Genomic DNA, 19,502 nt, shown 5'->3' with positions numbered 1-19,502 from the left:
ATGCCTTCCAATTAGGTAGTTCTAATGCTCCAACTTTGTTCTTTTTCAAAATTGTTCTTGTTATTCTGGGTTGTTTGCATTTTTATATACATTTTATAATCAACTTATTGATTTTTATAAAGATGTGCTTATTGGGATATTGATTGAGATTTATATTGGGGAGAATCAACAACTTGAAAATACTATCTTCTGATTCATGAACATGAAACACATCTCCATCTATTCACATCTTTTGAAAAATTTCTTTCAACAATACTTTCTAATATTCAATGTACAAATATTACTGTGTTTTGTTAAATTTGTTTCGAAGTGCTCATGCATTTATATACCATTATAAATGATATATTTTTAAAATTTCACTTTCTAATTGTTCATTGCTGGTAAACAGAAAACTATTCTTTGTTCATTTATTGGTATTATGCAATCCTACTGAAATCACTTACCAGTTCTAGTAGCTTTGTAATAGAATTGGGGGAATTTTGTACACCCATCACCATGTTTTCTCTAAATAAACCAAACTTTACTTACTGTATTCTAATCTGTATATCTTTACTTTTTTTCATCTTGTCTTATTACACACTCCAAGACCTCCAGCACAAGAATGATTTGAAGTAATATGAATAAACATTCTAGGCTTATACTTGGCTTTATGGGAAATATATTCATTCAGTCTTTTACCATTGAATAAGCTGATGGTCATAAGATTTTTTTAAATGCTCTTTATCATTTTGAGAAAAAATTTTTCTTTGGGGCACCTGTGTGGCTCAGATGGTTGGGTATCTACCTTCAGCTCAGGTCATGACCTCCAGGCCCTGGGATCAAGCCCCATGTCTGGCTCCCACCTCACCGGGGAGTCTGCTTTTCCCTCTCCCTCTGCTCCTTCCCCTGCTTATGTTCTTTCTGTCTCTATCTCTCTAAGATGAATGAATAAAATCTTAAAAAAAAAAAAAAGAATTTTCTTAGTTTGCTGCAAGTTTTGGTATCACTAACATATTTAGTTTTTTCAAATGCCTATTCTACATTGACTGAGATAATTGTATGGACTTTATTCTTAGTCTATTAATATGGTAGATAATAATATCAATAGATTTTTTAATGTTGTTACATGATAAATTATTGGATCTTTGTCCCTGGTTCCTGGGATAGAGCTTCTAAACCTTTGTAATTTCCCAGTTGATAAGAGTGTCTTGTTATTCATGATAGGTCCCTGGGAACATACCTGAGTTTTTGCTAATGAACTGATTCATGAGGAGTCTTTGGATAGTTTAAGATGGGGGTTGGTCTTATAGGAACAACCAACCATGTAATTAGAGGCTTGGGGTTTTGAGTCAGATGGTATTAATCTGACTTTGGGGAGAGGACAGGGATTGGAAATTGAGTTCAATTACATTCTAATGATTCGATCAATCAGGCCTACAGAATGAAACCCCAATAAAAATTCCAGACACCAAAGTACAGTTGAACTTCTTGGTTAATTAACACAGTGATATGCCAGGAGGGTGACATGCCCTGATTAAGCACAGAGAGGACACCAGGAAATCTCCATGTTTGACACCCTTCCAGACCTCATTGTATGGGTCTCTTCTTTCGGTTGGTCCTGATTTGTAACTTTTATAATAAAAGTATAATTATAAGAATAACACTTTCCTGAGTTCTGTGAGTCATGGGCTTGCTCTGGTGGCACATATACTGAGTTCTGTGAGTCATTCTAATGAATCATTGAACCCAACAGGATAGTGAAAACCTCTGAATTTGCAGCCGGTTGGTCAGAAATATGGAGGACCCAGGAGCACTGCAATTTGTGGCAAGTGTATAAAATCACAGCAGTGTTGTTGGGGACTATGCTCTCAACTTGTGAATTCTGTGCTAACTCAGGATAATTAGTGTCAGAATTGCACTACAATATTGCAAATATTAAATAAACTTTGTATCCCTGAAAAAAAATCCACCTACTCATAAAATTTATCCTTTGAAAATATCACTGATTTCATTTTTAAAATATTTTACTAGGGATTTTTTTCATCTACATTTATGAGAGACGTTGTTCCATATTTTTCTTTTCCTTTAATATCTTTTAATGGTTTTGATGTCATGGTAATGCTGTATTTATTAAACAGATTGGGAAGTGTTCTTTCTTTTTATATTTATCTGAAGTGTTTGTAGAATTGGTGTTATTTCTTCCTTAAATATTTGGTTGAAGTCACCTGGGCCTAAAATTTCCATCGTGGGAAGGTTTCCATGTACGAATTTAATAACTGTAATAGATACAGTGTTCCAGTTATCTCTTTCTTCTTCAAGAAAGTCTTGACAGTGACTTTAAAGTACTTAATACATTTCATCTTAGTTAAAATTTTTGTCACAAAGTTGTTAGTTATGTGATATTCTTTTATTACTCATTTTAATAATGAATACTGTCTATAGGGTTACAATGATATCTCCCTTTTATTCTTGATATCGGTTATTTGAGTCTTCTATCGCTATTAAATCTGGCTAGAAATATGGCAAAATTTGATCTTTTTCAAAAATCAGATTTTGTTTATGGATTTTCTGAATTATTTGTTTGCTATTTCTTTGCCCTCCCTTCTTACCATGACTGTTTCTTTTTTTCTATTTTCATTAGATTTCATTTGTTCTTCTTTTTCTTGTTTTTATGTAAAACTAAGAGCATTCTTTTGAGACCTCTATTCTTTCCTAAAATAAATATGTAACACTATAAATTTCTATCTAAATGCCAGTTTACCTGCATCCCACAGTTTTGTCATGTTGTGTTTTTCATCTTCATCAAATTCAGAATGATCTCTAAATTCCTGTGATTTCTTCCCGGACTCATGGATTATTCAGTTGTGTGTTGTCTAATTTCAAATATTTGAGAATTATTTTTCCAGAACATTTCTGTTTCCTCATGTCTAATTTAACTTCATTTTGCTCAGAGATTATACTCTGTAAATATTTTATCATTCTATGTTTATTTAAATTTTGGGGGTGTCGGTAATGTTATGTAGACTACGTTTTTACTTGAAAGAATACAAATTCTGCTGGTGCCCTGTGCTAATATACTTCTCTTCAATCAACTTCATCTGGTTATTCATATAGATACCCCAGATCCCCTTTGCTCAGGGTTCGTGTGGTATACTTCTTTTCCATTCTTTTACCCTATCTTTTACTTTATATTTAAGTAGTAGTAAGCATCGGACAGTTAAATCTTGCTTTTTTTTTAATACAGTCTGACCATTATACCTTTGATTTGGAGTTTGATTCTTTATATTTAATTAGTGATGTAGATGGATTATAGCTTCCTTCATGCTATTTGCTTTCTTTTAATACCATCTGTTCTTTGCTCTCTTTTTTTGGTTTACTTTCCCAACTTTTTTTTTTTTTTCATTAACTGAGCATTTCCTATGATTCTGTTCGGGCTCTGTTATTTGTTTACTATTTGTTAATCTCTTTTATTTTCATGTAGTGATTAGTTATTCTAGGGCTATTCTTTTCTTTTTTTTTTTAAGATTTTTATTTAATTATTTATTTGACAGACAGAGATCACAAGTAGGCAGAGAGGCAGGTGGAGAGAGAGAGGAAGGGAAGCAGGCTCCCTGTTGAGCAGAGAGCCTGATGCGGGGCTCGATCCCAGGACCTTGAGACCATGACCTGAGCCGAAAGCAGAGGCTCAACCTACTAGCCACCCAGGCGCTCCATAGGGCTATTCATTTTTAATCTATTAACAATCTATCTTCACGTGATATTGCATCAGATCACATATTGTATAAAAACCTTGCAGATACACACTTCCACTTCTACCATCCTGGCTGCCATGCTGTCACTTCATATATTTTTCCTCCTATATAAGTTCTAACTCCACAAAACAGGGATAACATGTTTTTTTCCCTCCCCTTTCTATTTCATTGCATTTATTTATTTTTCTATTAAATAATTATTTTTATTTACATATATTATTTGCCCCAGGGGTCCAGGTCTGTGAAGCATCAGGTTTACACACTTTACAGTACTCACCACATCACATACTCTCCCAAATGTCCATAACCCAACCACCCTCTCCATACCCCCTTTCCCCCCAGCAACCCTCAGTTTGTTTCCTGAGATTAAGGGTCTCTTATGCTTTGTCTCCCTCTCCAGTCCCATCTTGTTTCATTTATTTCCCTCCCCACCCTCCACAAGCCCCCACCCTTCCTCTCAAATTCCTCATATCAGGGAAAGCATACAGTAATTGTCTTTCTCTGATTGACTTATTTCGCTCAGCATAATACCCTCTAGTTTCATCCACATTGCTGCAAATGGCAAGATTTCATTTCTTTTGATGGCTGCATAGTATTCCATTCAATTGTCCTTTAGCATTATTTAGAATTATAATGAAGAAAGGGAGATACACAAAAACTATATGATTTATTAACTTTAAAATTTATCTGTTAAGGCATGACCTTGCATTATAATTAATTTAGCGCAGTTACCTTCACCATCCTCATCTTCAACTTTCATAACTTAGAAAAATTTTGAGGGGCCCTTTATTTTTTATTTATCATTAATTATTTTACTTTATTTATTTTGGGGGGGGCAGAGACAGAGGGAGAGGAAGAAAAATCTTAGGCAGACTCCCCAATAAGCATGGAGACCCATGAGTCCAATCTGAGGACCCTGACATCATTGACCTGAGCCAAAATCAAGAGTCAGACACTTAACTGATGGAGCCACCAAGGTGCGCCAATGAAAGGCCCTTTTAAAACAATGGTCGTGGGACACCTGGGTGGTTCAGTTGGTTAAGCGGCTGCCTTGGGCTCAGGTCATGATCCCAGCGTCCTGGGATTGAGTCCTGCATTGGGCTCCTTGCTCAGCGGGGAGCCTGCTTCTCCCTCTGCCTCTGCCTGCTACTCTCTCTGCCTGTGCTCACTCTCTCTGACAAATAAATAAATAAAATCTTTAAAAAAAATAAAATAAACAATGGTTGTTGATAGTACTTTTGATTGTGCATCCCAACAGATAAAACACCATAAATATGAACTCTTAGATTTTTGGTCATTCACATTGCTACATGTATACAGTATTTTTGTCACTACTTACATACATAAGAAAAGAAACTCTGAAGGATGAGAAAAATAGAAATACAATTCTAATATTTTCTTCTAAAAACTCAAAATGAATCATCTTTGCATCTGTAAGATGTGTATTTACCCATGATAGAAAATACTCAGAAAATACTATAAAATATAACATGGACAGACAAGGTAACACACTTACTGAGTCGGCATATGGAAACTCAGAAAGGCACAAAGCTCTTATTCACATCTTATACATAAGGAAACAGGTTCAGATAGGCAAGATCAAGGAAAAGGTAAACAGAAGAGTCCAATATAAATGCAAGTCTGCTCATCCTGATTGTAATTAATTTGCCTTTGTACCACTGAGATTAAGGGTCTCTTATGCTTTGTCTCCCTCTCCGGTCCCATCTTGTTTAATTTATTTCCCTCCCCACCCTCCACAAGCCCCCACCCTTCCTCTCAAATTCCTCATATCAGGAAAATTTCCATTTTCCTTTGGAAATGGTATTTCCTGCCAGATACATATGGGCGACATTGTCAAGTAGCCTAATAACTACCATTAACTCAAAAATCCTCCAAAATATAACTAAAACCTTAGTTACCAAAATAAATCACATAAAATATTTTATTAAATGAATGCTGGTTAATGATAACAATTATAACCGTATCAGAATATACAGAGATGACACTTAATCCTGTGTTTCTATACCACCTGCTTTTTTAATTCTCTCTTTCATTTTAGGTATGAGGAAAAATGATGTCAGGGGGAATTAACTTTGCATTCCCACTTAATGAGGAGAGGTTTAGGGGGAAAAGTAGGCCTAAGAAAATGGCATATGGAAATGGGTAGGAGGAGGGAGGGAGAGCATTTGGAGAATAGAAGAATCTTTGGGGGAGTCCCAAATCCCAGCTTCTATCCACCAAGTAATCATATACAGCAGACAGTGAAAGACTGGACCAGATTCAGTCACTGACCTGGAGATGAAATTCTCCATTTTCCATTATCAACTCAGCCAGAAATCCACTCCCCCTGGAGCCATACTTAGTCAACTTGCTATCTCCCTGTCCCCTGCCTGGTTCATAAACACGGATACAGGCATGGAGGTGCACAAACCCAGCACTCTATTCCCAAAGGGCAAACTATTTTTATACAGCATCAAGCAGAGTGCAGGGGCCAGAAATGGTTGTAGTAAATAAAATAACAATATTAAATCCTGTTCGCAGTCCTGTGAGTGATGGGTAGAAGGAGATAAGAAGAGAAGACGAAGAATCGGGACTGAAAATCTTCAGCCTGCTGGCTAGAGTAAAGTAAATGCATTTTGGGAGGATGCATTTGGAGGTAGGAGAAAGAGCCTGGGTTTCCACAGAGAAAAGACTTGAGTTGATATTCCTGGTTATACCACTCACTTCCTGTCTAGATTTTTAACCTATCAACTTAGCTTTACTGCCTCAGTTCCTTGACTTTCCAAATGGGAATGCACCAAGTGATGCCACCGCAGAGTTGTTCTGGATATAATGGGAGAATAAACAGGAGAGTGTTCGGTTTTCACACTTATCATTTACTCTCTACTCACAAGTTGACTTAGCCAGGGCTAAGTCACTCTTCTCAGAATCTGATCATTGTGTTAGCTTCATCTACAGTGACCATCCCCTTTTCCAAAATCCTTTAGAACAGCTAGTAGCCACATTAGAAAGAGTGAAATAAAATGAATGAAATTAATTATGATAATATCTTATTAAATTCTGTTGAAAATGTGTCATTTCAGCAGATGACTAATATAAACATTATTATGGACGTTTTGCATCTCTTTCCCATACTCTATCTTCCATATACAGTGTGTATGTTACATGAAGAGCACGTATCATTTCACACCAGCCATATTTCTAGATCTCCATTTCTCAACCACCACATGTGGCCAGCTACTGCTACTTTCAAGAACTAGGGCAAGAGAAGACACCTTCCCTCCTCTTCGTGACCTGGAAGCTTTCCAAACAGTACCCATGAGTGGCAACAGCTCATTTTTGGAGTTTTAGTCATTGTAACTCTATTTCCTGATAGCTGGGGGTCAAACAGCAGCTTGAAAACCGGAGGGAGTAGAATGTAGGACTTGACCTTGAAAGGTTATTTTAGCCTTGATTCAGTGCCCCATGGATGTTTTAGGGGCACCCTCAGTCCCTCAGATAAATAAAGCTGGGAAGACAGTGAGCCAGACCAGCACGGAACCCCACTGCCCTTCTTTCACGATGCAATGAAGTCCGGGAGCTGGAATGCGGCTGGATTCCAAGGGATTCTGTTTGTGCAGCATGAATGCAGATATGTCCGAGTGTATAAGACCCTTGCTCAGTCGGCCGTGTCCTAGATCTGGCAGGCTCACTAAGGCATGGAGGATTATGCAGTTTAAATTGGATGAGAGGGTGATGGTTGTTAAGAAATATCATCGACAATGACAAAAATCAAAACCAAAAGTAAAACAGAGACTCCCCCACTTGCCAATGAAATAACATGCTATCTTGGGACTCTAGACGAGGCCAAAGATCTAGAACCTGACAGTCTCCATTGAATCCGTTAATCCTGATGTTTCATAACTATTAATGTGTAGAAAAGGTGCCTGTATATTTGCAAAATCAAACCCCCTTGGAGGAGTCTGGATTTCCCTATGTTTCTGCAAAGACCTGTGGGTGAGGTTCAGACCGATGATAATTCAGTAGGCAGTCAAGCCCCACCAGTCTTATCAAAGGTAGATGGCAATTTCCCAGGAGACAGATGTTTGCACATGAATTCTGGGCACAGTCCAATAGGATCACAACTTAGAGGGGTGTTTGTTTACAGAGGAGAAATGCAGCTCAAATTCCACTAGACACTCAGAGAGCATTGGAATATCAACATAGCTCTCCAGGAGCACATGCAACCCAGTTTGAGCTTGCGAAGAACAGGCTTTAACTATTCCAACTTCAAAATAATGCATGCTGCAAGCCCTAAAAATGGGTTGGAAAAACACCTCCCTGTCTCTTCCAAGCTTCCAAGCTACATTTGTGAAAACAGCAAGAGGAACAAGGAACTGAGTCTGATTCTGGCTCAGTGATCAAGGGACCTTGCAGCTGGTCTTATCTATAAAATGTCAATGAGAAATGAAGGGTCCTTTGCTCAGAGAACCCCTTGGCTGCCTTCAAAGAAGATCTGCAAAGCAGGCAGGACACATCTTGACCTATCCTCAGTGACCTGTCAGGTTTTTGTGGAACAGCCATTGCTGAAGCACTTTTTTTTTTTTTTTAAGATTTCATTTATTTATTTGAGAGAAAAAGAGTGTGTGCACATGCACAAATGAGCAGTGTTGGGCTGAGGGGCAGAGGATGAGGGAGAAACACTCCCTAATGAGCAGGGAACCCAATGTGGGACTCAATCCCAGGGTGCTGGAACACTTATTGGGCCTTACTCTAGCACTCAGGTTTATTTCAGTTTACAGGCAGTTTTTCTTGTTTTTAAAGATTTTATTTATCTATTTGACAGAGACACAGGGAGAGAAGGAGTGGGAGAGGGAGAAGCAGGCTTCCCACTGAGCAGGGAGCCCGACATGGGGCTCGATCCCAGGACCCCAGGACCATGACCTGAGCCGAAGGCAGTCACCTAATGACCGAGCCACCCAGGAGCCCCTACAGGTAACTTTTTTTTTTTTTTAACAGAGTGAATTGTAAAACAAATAAACAAACATTTCTCCTCTCACTCATTTTCTTTACCTTCCTCACTGTATATGGGGGAAAAAAAGGTAACACTGTTCAACTATTTTCCACTGTTCAACTAGTTCATAACCCACATGAATACACCAAGCAGAAAACAGGTTCTGGTTGCTCATTATGTGTTGGATTGCCTAACTTTTGTATCCTGAAAAAAAGAGGAAAAAGAAGATTGGATGAATTCAGGTGTGTTGATATTTTTCATTCATTCACTCGACACTTACTAAATGCATGCTTTGTGCCAGATGATACCCTAGGTTTTGGGTTTTAATTCTCAACCCAACATTTAAAAACCATGAGGTCTAGGTCACTTTCTGAATCTTAATTCCCTTGACAATGAGGTAACACACAATCTGATTTTATCAAATGCTGGATTGAGAATTAAGGATATCAGGAATGATGCCAAGAGGAAATATTTTTAATCTTCACCCAGTTCCCTAAACTAAATATTGTTGGGCCAACTACACATATGAGGAAAGCAAGACTCAGAGAGACAAAGCAATCTGGCCCAGCTGAACTAATGGCAGAGGTAGGATTTGAACCAGTTCATTGGGCTCCAATGATTATATTCTTTGTCATCATGTAAAATTCTTAGTTTTTTCTTAAGATTTTATGTATGTATTTATTTGAGACAGAGAAAGAGAGAGAGAGAGAGAGAGCACAAGCAGTGGGGAGTGGCAGAGGGAAAGGGAGAAGCAGACACCCTGCTGAGCAAGGAGCCAGATGCGGGGCTCAATCCCAGAACCCTGAGATCATGACCTGAGCCAAAGGCAGACACTTAACTAACGGAGCCACCCAGCCACCCTGTGAAATTATTTACAACTACAGGACTATTCTTCTGTGATTGTTTATGATATAGCTGATTTCATATGCCAACCCTAAAAATCTCTATGGGATCTCAGAAGCTTTGTGACTTATATGAAAACCAGCTTTTAGAAGGTTAAAGATGATCTGTAGGCTAGAAAATGGATCATTATCATCCTTGGGCCCAGGTCATTGGAAAAGTGGCTGCCGTGGAGCTGGGACCCAGGCATCCCAGTTTGTGCCGCACCTGGCTCTGGGTCTGTAGCTCCTGGACGTGATGCATCAGGCTGCCACATTGCTGGTGTAGGTCTCAAATATGGAGAGCCCATATTTGAGTGTGGAGTCACTGGCTAGCAGATATGAGAGGTACTCTGAGATGCTTTTGTTTAACCTTCTCTAAATTGAGGCCCACAGAGGTTAAATAACGCCTTTAAGACCCTTGCGAGTCAAAGTTCTCCGGAGTAACAGAATTTATTACATATATGAATTGGCTCATGTGATGATAGAAGCCAACCAGTCCCAAGATTTTGCAGAGCGATCTGGCAAGCCAGAGACCCAAGAGATCAGATAGTGCTGAAGTCCAAATCTGAAAGCTGAGAACTGGGAGAGTTCGTGCTTCACGTGGAGTCTGAAGGCAAGAAAAAAGCTGTGTCCCAATTGGGAAGCAGTTAGGCAGGAAAAATTGTCTCTTATTGAGGAGACTGAATTAACCTTTTTGTTCTATTCAGTTCTTCAACTGAATAGAATAAGGCCCACCTTTATTAAAGAGAGCAATCTGCTTTACCCAGTCCACTAATTTAAATATTAATCTCACCCAAAAACACCCTCAGAGAAATACCCGGAATAATATTTGACCAAATATTTGGGCACAATGTGGCCCAGTCAAGATGACACATAAAATTAACCATCACTGGGTCAGACCATTGAATAAGTAGAAAACACACAGGAGAACTTAGGCCTCTGGATTTAATTCTTGGGTTCTTTCCTTTTACATGCTGATTTCATAGATCTTTCAACATATTGATTAGACATAGACATCCATGTACTTCAAAGAAACCAATATACCAAAGAAACTGGTACTGATCATAGCATGGGAAAATGATATGCAGGTTATTATCAACTGTTTTATTGATATTTTCAACACATAAATACTCAAATTATGCTGTGTAATCTACTGGAGAAAGAGAAAAAGACAAAAAAAATTCTAGTGCCCATTTCTTAACCACGTACACTTTCTCCTATTCTTTGTGATGCTTGTGAGTTTGGGCATGTAAAGTTAAAAAAAATCAATTTTTACTATCTTTGGTGATGTTTAATAACATCATTAAAATATTTCAAAATTAACTGTGATCGTTGAATCATAAAATGTGTAAGGTTCAGCAGTATTGAACAATCTCTCTGATAAAGTATTCTGGGATTCTCAAACAACCCTGAGAAAAATGTAAGGAAAATATTATCTCCATGTTGGAGGTGAAAATACAGTTCTAAGAAGTTGCTGGGGTAAGACACCAAGAAGACACACTCAGGGTAAACATCCTGAGTGTGTAAACATCCTGAGTGTGCCAGTGCTTTCCAGGTGAAAGTTTTAGAAATTATTTAAAATTTAAAATTGTGTGTGTGCATGTGTATGTGTGTGTGTGTGTGTTTTCCTAAGAAAGGCTAATGTCCAGATATGACTAGGGTCAATTGGGCTGGTTTTGTGGACATTTATTGTCTTCTCCATATTTCTAGTAATAGCATCCCAGTTTTCTTTGGAAGAATCCTTTCCTCCTTTAATCCGTCTGGTTGAGATAATATGGGGCATTTCCAGGATCTGAAGCATCAGAGGATGAAGATGGAGATTCCACAATGGAGCACAATCTTACCCCAGCCAGGTGGACACAATCTGAGAATCCTGATGTCAGCTTTTGGAAGAGTTAGCACTCATCGTCTGGTTCCATGTAGAGAAAGTCTACCTGAGCATTTAGCCAACTCAGAAGGAGAAAGAACTGAAAGAAGCAGGGTGAGTCCTGATGACAGGAAGCCAAACCCAAAGCAAATTCCATGAGCTTTTCAGTTCCACGAACCAACAAATTTCTTTCTTTGCTTCAGCCAGTTTCATATGAGTTTCTTGTCATTTACAAGCAAGAGAGTGCTAATTGATAGAGCGAGTTTGATTAACTACTCCCATTCAAAGCCCATCTGAAGTTAAAGTAGCCCCCTGGAGTGTGTGGTGATCCTGCAAGATGATTAGCATGGAAAAGTATATAGCTTGGTTGTATCATGGTCTGATTATTTAACAGTGTTATTATCAACAAGATCTAACACAGGCAAATGTCCTAGCAGAGAAAAACAGTGACTAAATTCATTAACCATGGCTTTGTTTACCCTTTCCTTGTTCAATCAAACAGACATTAATTTGTTTCTTGGGATACATGTCCCTAGTAAAACCTTTGGTGCCTACATATCAAGGAAAGAGGCTTAGATATCTCTGAATTTCCAGATTCCATAGATATTATATTTCTCAGAAGCAGTAGCAGGGACCCAGGCTCTGTAAACAATTTTCTGTGCAGACATCTGTAATAAAACACAAAGAATGATAAAAGTTGAGCAGTGCTTGACCTTCAGGGTAGAAAGGTAAAAGCACCCTTAATTCACAATTTAGATAATTCTTTCTATTTGATCTTGCCATCAGACAGGCATGCTTTTATCTCTAACATCTACAGAGGGCCTTCACCTGTCTCAGGAAGGGAACATGCAGAGCGGACACGTAGGTTTCATCTCCTGTGACAAATCTAACTGATTGGTAGTTGTTGCCTAGAGGGCTGTGCTATAAAGTGTTTTGAGGGTATTGTGGGAGAGGGTTTCATGATCAGTTAGCAATGGCTGCCCCAGGCAAGAGACGAACAAGAGGTAACAAGGGGGAGACACCAAGAGATATTGACAATTTAAGAATATCTGGTGGTTTGAAGCAAAATACAGATTAATCGGCTAACCTCAAGCTAATTGAAATAGAAAGAAATTATAAATGGTAACAAAAAGATACCTTTCTTTCATAAAATAACCAACCATACATTCTCAAAAACAGTAACCCTGAAACTGGGGAGGGGGCAAGGCATTTATATGCTAGCTTGCTATCACTTTGGACTCAAGGAGCTGAGGACCCAGTCTCTGTGTTACAGTTTTGCAAAAACGTAACATAGCATGACTGAGCACAGAAGAACCCAGCAATTAAGAATGCAGACTTAAAGTCTTGGCTTCCAAGCCAGACTTCAGCTCTTGCAACTGTATGTTTGTAAGCAAATCATTCTACCTCACGGATCCTGGGTTTCTTCATCTACAAAAGATCAGAGCAACCTATCAGCCAGGATTCTGTTGCCATAGATAGCCTGAGTCACAGCTTTTTGGTGAAGTGTATTTTAATTTCTTTAATTTATTAAATTTAACAGTATTTCTGAAGTGCTTAGCAAACTTTCTGGTGCAGTATAAGTATAAAACAAGGGACAAGTAAAAGCAACAAAGAGAAATGCCAGCACAACTGGTGTCATTTCGTCTAACCCAATCAGTGAAGTAACTCATTCAGAACGTGTTATGTATGGAGTTTTCATGGTGTGGGAGAAGCATATGTGATTGGGGTCTGGGGAAGGTTTCCCACTTTAAAAAACAAAAATTTATTAAAGATTTTTATTTATTTTTGGCAGAAGGAGGGATCACAAGTAGACAGAACAGCAGGCAGAGATGGGGGAGCAGGTCCCCTGCTGAGAAGAAAACTTGATGCAGGGCTTGATCTCAGGACCCTGAGATCATGACCTGAGCTGAAGGCAGGGGTTTAACCCACTGAGCCACCCAGAAATCCCTAAAAAACAAATATAGAAAAAATATTTCTCTCCCTTGTATTATCTCTTTGCCTTGGAAGGCATCTACTTAGAGGTAGTGGGAAATCATGGTTAAGTACATTGAATTGTGAGCTCAATTATAGGAATTCAAATACTACTTTGATATTTACTAGTTCTTTTCTCATTGAGGATGATAATCATAGCATCTACCTGCTGGAATTTCTGTGAAAACTATATGGGTTACTACTTGGAAAGCAGTTAGAGAAACGTCTGGCCCAAAGTAAGCACTCAATAAATGCTGTTATTAATAATTATATAATTCCTTTTTGGAGGTATTAGCATTTGTAAGCATGGTGCTCATTGATTGATGTTTACAGCATGCCAATCTTCATGATAAATGCTTATCTCATTTAATCATTACAACAAACCTTATTGGGATACATGTTACTTCCTAATGAGACTCTCTGTTCCCAAGGGGAATGGTCTGTTCATTGCTATAGACCGGATGTCTGGTTCAGAGAAGGTGCTCAATAAAAGTTCTGGATAAGTGATTGGATCTTCATTTGCCAAATGAGGACACTGAGGCTTGCAGAGATTAATTTATATGTGTGTAATTTTCTTAATGAGGCTTACTATGTGTCTTGCCCAGACGTGGTGATGCCGGGTTTAGGCTCAAAGTCTGTTTGACTCCAAAGTCTGTTTGACTCCAAAGTCTGTTTCTCATATCCACTATGCTCACTGACATGAAAAAGATTAATGTCTATTCACACCTCAGAAAAAATTATGTCACCAGATCAGAGGACGATCTTATTGAGAGCAAGCTGTGGGGCCAATGTGAACTCATTTTCACATCTCCCAACCCCAATAATCATAGTTATCCAGATGGAATTAACTTTGAAATTATATATCAACAGGGTAAGACTTTATACAGAAGTCACTCAATGAAATAGCTTCACAAGCTGAGTGGGAGGGATTTCTCATTCTCTAGGCTGAGAGGTATTTATGAATGGATATGAGGTAGGCTATCGGGGTTGAGATGTAGTAGAGGAATGCCCAGATGTTTAACCCCACGAGCTATTGCTGCCTGATCAAGCAACATCAGAGCTGAAAGGAAAGTTATAGAGATGATTTGATCTAAGTATCTACCTTATAGATTATGTTATTTTTCTAATGTTGTGCAACAAGTTCCCACAAATTTAGTGCCTTAAAAAACACATATTTATTGCTTCACAGTTTCTGTAGGTCAGACGTCCAGGTGTGGAGTAACTGGATTCTTCACTCAGGGTCTCATGAGATCATGAGATTGCAACCAAGGAGCCAGGGCTATGATTGTTACCTAGTGACTGGTGTCCTCTTCCAAGCTCACAGTTGTAGACAGAATCCATTTCCTTGTAGTTGTAGGACTGAGGTTCTGTTTTCTTGCTAGCTGTCATGTAGGGACTTCTTTAATCTCCTAGAGAACATCCATTGTTCTCTACTATATAGTATTACATCATCACAAAAGGGATAACTGATCATATTCACAGGTTTCTACCCACACTGAAAAGAGAAGGGATTATACAAAGACAAGGGTCACTGGGGGTCAACCTAGAATTCTGCCTATCACATACATTGAGAACACAGACTCTGAAGGACAAATGGACTTAGTTTGTCTGGGTGTGGGGCTTACTAGAGACAGAACTGGATTAATGGCTATTCATCTGGCTCCAAGTTCATCTCTCTACTTTGGTCTCTATAAATTAAATATTTCAAAGTTCTCCATTTGAAACTCAATCATCTTGATTTATAATGCTATATTAATCAGGATACATTTGGTAGCAAGTGACAAAAACTCTAATCAAACTGACTTTAATGGCAAGAAACATTGTTGGTTTATAGGGTCAACCACCTATCTATGACTTCAGACATCTCTGGATCTATTCTGTAGTTAGGTGTTCCTTCTTACAATAATAGTACTTCTTATTGCTTTCTTCCCAGTTGGTTCTCCTCACTGTGATGGCAAAGGTAATTGCCAGAACTCCAGGCTTGAAAGTATGTGCGTTATTGTTATTTTGCTTTTAGGAGTACTTTTTAATCATGATGCCAGTAAATGTTCTGGGGTTGACTCATTGTACCAATCTGTGTCTATACCCATCTCTAAACTGATCACAGTGATTCTTGGTATAGAACACCCAGCTTTGATCAAGGGGGTAGAAGCAGCATCTCTTGAATCAAATGTACTGAGAAACTTAGAAGGCTGATTTCCCAAAGAAAAATAAAGGTGCTGTTAGCAGAAGAGGACAATAGATGTAAGGTTGCCAAAAGCTACCAATAGCCTATGTAGGGCTCCCCCTAGTGGAATGTGGAAGAGAGTGAGAGTGGGGTAGGGCAAGCCTATTGGAAATACGGTGTCAAAAGAGAACAGAGTGGAATAAACTGATCATGAAACCACCAAAAGCATGTTTAATAGAGAAACAAAAGAACAAAGTAACCAGATTCTATGAGTTTGAATACCTGGGTTAAAGTCATGGGTCCGTGATTGCAAAATATTACTCTTCTGCAAGTCATACTTTTTCTATAAAGTGGGGTTTCCTGCCCTGCCTAGCTCATCTTTCAGTTATCGCAGAAATGTAAGTCTCCTAAAAACAAAGTAGAACAACGGAGAAACCATATGAGATTTCAGAAGGGCTTACAAATGCTGAATTATTAATTCAAGTAGAAGATTGAAATTGCAATAGAGATCGTCCTTGAGCCTAAGCCAGTAGGGTAGTATTTTTATGGATACCTTTTCTAAAATCCTTCTTAGAAATCATATGCCACCAGGGTAATGACCTAGGCAAGCCAAGGCCTAAGGAAGCTGGAACTTTGGCAGCATGAGAGGGAGAGAGAGGACAGAGAGAGAGAAAGAGAGAGAGAGAGATGACCAGGAAAACCAGTATGCATGTGTTCATGTCCAGAAGCATGCCTTCTAATGGCTGGGGGAGGCTGTGAGGGACCAGGAAGGGTTCGACTCCCAGGAAAGGTATTAGTAGGTAATGGCAAGGCTCCAGAATATTAGTGTGTTTGTTGGAAGAACGTAGTCAATAGTTGGGGACACTAACATCAAGGTTCACTTATGCAAGTAAACATCAAAGGCAGAAAGTAAAGAGTATCAATATAATTAAAGATTGATAGGCTTATGTAGAACTCCTAAATTCCTATTTATTCAATAAATGTTTAGGGTGGTCTCCTCCCCCATAAAGGGTTCAGTAGCACAGTGACTATGGGCTTGGCGTCTGTATCAGGATGGCTTGAGTTTGAATCCTGGCTCTGCTCTGTGATATTGGGCAATTTGTTTACTCTTCTCAGTGGTCCTTATCTGAAAATGGGAGTAATAATCACAATAATAGTACTGATATCAAGGACTGTTTACAGGATGAAAAGAAACAGTGTTTGTGGAGCACACAGAGTGGCCTCTGGGACATAGGGATAGGCTAATACATGTTCACTAGATTTAAGTGTACTGAGATCTCATCATGAAGATATATTTTTTGTGCCCATAATTTTTAGTTTTAGCTCAGGAAACATATGAAACAAATACCACCAATAACTTTAATCACAATGATGATACATGTTATGAAAGAGGCATTCAGAGTTGTGAGAGAACTGGTAGCAGGGGACCTTGGTCTAGGGTCAGGGAATTGACATTTACCCTGATTCTTCAAGAATCAAGAGCAAGCAGAACTTGACTAGCAATGGAAAGTGGCTTCTGGCAGAGGCAACAGCTACCACAAAGTCGTAGGGGATTAAAAACAAACAAACTGTAAACTCCAGTAATTTGAAGGAGGTGGTCAGTATGGTTGGAGTGAAGGCTGAGACATAATATTAGAGAGAAGGATCATGCACAGCCTTGTACAGTTCATGATAAAATTTGTTTTATCCTAATTGAATTGGTAGAGGATATAGCATGTAAACTAAATATTTAAGAATGGGTCAGATTGGGTCATGCAGAAGTGAAGGGTTGCTGGAGAAGGAGAGAGAGAGAGAGAAACAGAAAGAGAGAAAGAGAGGGAGAGAGAGAATACTAAATGACATATGACATTTTTATTCAATTAGGAGATACTCATAAAAAACCTAGATGAGAGACGTGGAAGGCTTTAATGTTGCTCATACATAGTAATCACTCAATAAATATTAGTTCTTATTAAGGCAACTGATTTTAAAACAAAATAAAAATAGCTCTTGATAGGTATAAAATATTATACTTCATACAGAAGCAAACTTTCTCTCCTCTTAGCTCTTGAAGCATGTCCTATAGACCCTGCATAAACCAGCTATATTCTATGGTGCATTGTGATTATTTAGGGATAAGTATGGCTTGGCAATGGACTTCAGGCTCCTAGAAAACAGAGCCTAGAAAAGATATATTTTTGAATCTTTTACACAACGTCACCTTCAGTCGGCCCTTAACAAATATGGGCTTCTTTCTGCAGGTGTTCAGTTGGTTCTGAACCCAAAGCACCCCAGATTAAGGGATTTTAACTCCTTTGAGATTTGACAGAAGTAGTAAACTTCAGCTTTTGAGGCAGCGGCAGGTGGCTCAGAGTCCTCCACAAGTAGGTTTAAATCTTATCTTTATTTAAGGAAAGGGAAGTGGAACCCCCATTTCGTCACTGAACATTTATCTATATTTCTTGTCTATTTATAGAAAAAAGGTGGTTTACTTACTTTTTGGTTTGTCTATTCCAACTTCTTAAGCCCAAACCTGTATGAAGTAACCTACAAAATCTAAGGTCAGGCTAGAGACCAGAAAAGTTATATTCTTTAGAGGTTCTAAAGCTGGCGTCCAGGTGTGGACACTTATGAAAGAGACTGGCAAAAAGGGATTTTATGAGATTCAGTGCAAAATTTTGTGGAAATTTTTGTAAGTATATGTTTCATAAGAGGGAGGGTCTATAGTACTTGTGAGGTTCTAACAAAGGTCTGCAACTCTAAAAATATGACCCAACATTCACCAAATCATCATGTTGGGAAGACTAGAAAGGAATCATCACATTGTCTCATCACATGCCCTTGGGAAAAGGTTCCATTCTAGTATCACTCAAGATCTACAATCGGGAAGTTCTTTCTTAAGTCTACACTAATCCTTTGGCACCTCTTCCCCATGCAAGCCCTTGGTAAATTTAGTGGAAATAGCAAACAGCTGCTCACCAACACCCACCCCAAAGAAAGAACAAGACATTTCTCACATATCTCAAGCTGCCTTAAATGTTCTTTCTTTGGCAAAGAAGAAAAAAAAGAAATATATTTTTGGCCTCTAAACCTTTTCCCACCCGTGTGTATTTCTGTAGAAATGTTATCCATATGGTTCCGATTGCTTTCTCCATAAGTCATTAGGAATGCTTTGCACTGAGAACTTTTCTGATGACCAGGAGTCTTTGGAGACTTTTTAAAATGGCTCTCTTAGCCTTTCTTCATAGAAACAGGGAAGCTAAACATAGTCAAATGCAAATGAACTAAGACCTGGAAAGGTTGGAGTTTTATTCAAAACTCAGAAGTCATAAGGCTCGGGTGAGTTTTAAATCTGCCCATGCAAAACCTTCACTTTCTCCTCTAAGGACAAGAATTGATAAATACTCCATTGGTAGAGAGAAGGCAATGGTCTCAGCCACTTAAGTTGATATTTAGACTTAAATGTGATGACCCCATTAAATTCTAAGGTCTTCCAATCACCCCAAGACTTCCCCCATTACTTGCAGAGGACAAAGTGAAGAGTTTGGACTTAGATTTGGGTGTATAATTCCTGACTCCATCACCTACTAACTAGCTATACCTTGGCATGCTGCTTACATTTTCCAAGATCTATTTCCCTGTCATGTAAAAATGGGGCCATATTACCTAGCTCAGACCTCACAGCCTTTTGAGAATTATAAGAGATCTTTTAGGGAAGACCCAAATGAAATGTCTGGGGCATGGGGAAAGTAAAAAGTTCTTCTTCTCTTTCTCACTGTCTAATAGTGGTTGGAACTGGGGTGGGGATGGGAGGTTCTATGCATCCTGAGGGAAATATTGACTACGTGGAGTGGAGGAGAGAAAGATAGGAAAGTGTTCCAGAGTGTTATGCCCCCTCTTTCTAAGTCATCAA

The sequence above is a fragment of the Mustela putorius genome, unplaced genomic scaffold (genome assembly GCF_011764305.1).
Source record: "Mustela putorius furo isolate JIRA1106 unplaced genomic scaffold, ASM1176430v1.1 tig00000596_pilon_pilon_pilon, whole genome shotgun sequence".
Taxonomy (NCBI): domain Eukaryota; kingdom Metazoa; phylum Chordata; class Mammalia; order Carnivora; family Mustelidae; genus Mustela; species Mustela putorius.
Note: the sequence above shows the minus strand (reverse complement) of the source record.